This window comes from Momordica charantia, assembly GCF_013281855.1.
Source record: "Momordica charantia cultivar OHB3-1 chromosome 10 unlocalized genomic scaffold, Mcharantia_2.0 BLBB01000010.1, whole genome shotgun sequence".
Taxonomy (NCBI): Eukaryota; Viridiplantae; Streptophyta; class Magnoliopsida; order Cucurbitales; family Cucurbitaceae; genus Momordica; species Momordica charantia.
Window position 1 is genome coordinate 23,062,697 of NW_028275158.1, and position 2,835 is coordinate 23,065,531.

The following is a 2,835-nucleotide window of genomic DNA, read 5'->3' on the forward strand; positions in this document are numbered from 1 at the left end:
AGTCAATCCAAGCATAACTATTGATAAGTCATCCTACTACCATCTCAAAAGTTAATAATTTGATCCCTACTCTCCCATAGTTGAATTTAAAAAATGAAAAACTCAATTAATTAAGATACAAATTATCAGGCAGAACACTTCATTTCCAGAAGTTCAAATTTAAGCAGAACATTATCATGCAGCGCTTTGTTTTCTCAAGGGAAAAAAAATAATAATAACAAAACATGAAATAGGAATTGTTGGCATGGCCAGAAACAATTCGTTTTAAGTTGCTTAGTGCATAATCACATATGATAGGTGCAACTCACTTCTCAAGCTCCATTCCTACTTTAATCAAGACAAATAGGAGCAAAGAGAAATAATTGCCATTTCATACAAATGAAATGTGAATAACCCGTCCTCCTCTCTTTGAAACAAGGGACGCTTCACTGCCTTCCAAACAAAATTTGGAACAATCATGGAGAAAACAGAGGACCTCTCACCCAGCAAATTGGTATTGCAAAATTTCCACAATATTATAAGGCTTTTATGGGATTCAATTTTTTTGTGCTTCCTCACGAGCATATTGCAGTGAATTAAATTAAAGCATAAAACGAAATCCCCCCAATCATCAGCCAGCATTCCCGTCACTAACCAGCCGTTTGAAGGATCTGCTGTGTGTTTTTTTCCCTGTATTAGTTGCATCTGGCTTGGCACGATCAAGTGCCTACAGAATGAAACAATGTATTTTTTTTTCGAAAAAAAAGAAAAAAAAAAGCTTGATCGAAGAAAAGAAATAATGATATTATTATTGATGACAAGGAAATGATATTTTTAATTGATAAAATAAAACCTCAAACAACCCGAAAATAATACGTAGGACTTCACAACCCAAAACAATCCTAAGAAAAGTCACAAAATCCTATTTCAAATTATTTTGATCCGACAATTTTCTCAAACATCAAGATGCACCAAATGAAAGATGATGGAATACTACCTGAATCAGAGACTCCACACGACGTCGCATCCGTGTGTGCATAAAACCCTCTGAACACTGTCAGGAGATATGACTATTCAGAACTTAATAATGGAAGATTCCAATGCAAAACATGAAAGAAATAGTTACTACCCTTATATAATCAAGAATCCCAATTTTAGCTCTCCTCCTTAAAGAGTTAATGAAAAGAAACGAATGTTCAAAATACAACTCCAAAAAGAGGAAACCAATCAAAATATAAAACAAATTAAGGAGGAACCCAAACGAAAAAGTAACAAATTAAACATGAAACATAAAAGCATTCCAATTTAAAAATTTAAAAATATCTTGAAGATGATAATCCACAAATAATTTTGAAGAACACCCCACCGTGAAGCTCTAAAAGAGGCTAACTCAACGATTAATCCAATTGCGAAGCTTGTTTTTAATATCCCTGATTGTGTTCCAACTAAAGCTCTGAAATAATGGCATTGACTCTGTTAAACCATAGCAAGTGAAGCTCTAAAAGAGGTTACACTTTGAGTCATTTGAAAAGACCCAACGTAAACCAAACTTCACAAAAAAAATGGTACCAGCACACCAAAGAATACGAGCAATCACTTAATAAGTGATTTAAATGGCTTCAGCAAGAAATGTCATCGGTTGGAGGTGAGTCTTTTAATTTATATCATTGGGAAGGCCATTGATATAACATGCAATTTGCTGATTTTTGTTTCAGCCAAGTTGTTTCTTGCACCAAGCCTATGGTCTATGGAACCATCGGTATAGTCCTCAATTGAGCATGAACCTTGCCTACAATGTTGGAATAGGTTATACAATAATTGTTCATAATTTTTAGGTAAAAAATGTTTCTTTATTAGCCTTAACATCTTAGGCCAATTCTGAATAGGATTCTTCCCGTATTTCCTTCTATTCGATTAAAGTTGGTCCCACCATGCAGAGGCTCCACTTTTGAGTTTTAAGGCCACAAGTTTGACCTTCTTTTCTTCTGAGGTTCCCATGTAGTAAAACAAGTTCAATACATTCTTGACCCAATCCAAAAAAATTCAATACTCATTCTTCCGTTGAAACTAGGAAATATCAATCTTCATCTTATATTCAGAATTTCCTCACCATTCTTGCTCCCCGATATTGAGGATAATCTTGGTAGTGTTCTTGATAGGGAGGTGGGAAATTAGGTGCTAGTTGTTGGTATTGAGGCATTCTTAGAGGAAATTCTTCTTCACTAGATGAATGTGAATCAAAACCGAGGGGTGGGTTAGTAATTCTCTCTTGGTATTGCTGATTTCTTGGAGGATGGGTGAGTAGAAACCCATGATGGTGCTGATTTTACTGGATTCTTGGGTTATCGGTTGGTTAATTTCTTTGATCGCGATAGTTTCTTAGAAAATCAGCATGTTGGTTTCCTTATTTTCCCGGTTGATGAATGTGGGTGCTAGATTTTCTTGCTAGCTTTGATGTCTACGTTCTCTTCTTCAAATCTTGGTTGATTGGTGGCTAAGCTTTCAAGTTGTTGAGAGATGTGTTCCATCATATCTTGCAGTCCAGTCCTATTAATCTTTATTTCTTCTAGCTAGAAGTCTAGTACTGAAGGAGTGGGGCGAAACAGATGCTACAGCATCTAGAATGAGTTGATCATCATCATTGCCCTTAGCAACATTTTCCAGACATTAGGCCCACGGTTATAAGGAAGGTTTTAAGGAACTAACCGTTGGAAACTTATAACAAACAATTAACCAACAGAACAACTATCCCAACTAACACTTAACTAACTGAACTACTTTATTAACAACTAAATAAAGTAGTTAGTTATGTCATAACTGCTAGCTCTTTAGCAAATCCAGCAAGTTTTAACGGCT

General features: G+C 35.4%; 1 long non-coding RNA gene across 1 annotated transcript; it reads right to left on the bottom strand.

The window, feature by feature from the left end:
• Positions 1-209: 209 nt before the first annotated feature.
• On the bottom strand, positions 210-2,829 carry LOC111024802 (uncharacterized). Its single transcript, XR_015787131.1, has 2 exons — positions 977-2,829; positions 210-706 (listed from the first exon to the last, which is right to left on the bottom strand). It is a non-coding gene; the product is annotated as an uncharacterized LOC111024802 (long non-coding RNA).
• Positions 2,830-2,835: the final 6 nt, after the last annotated feature.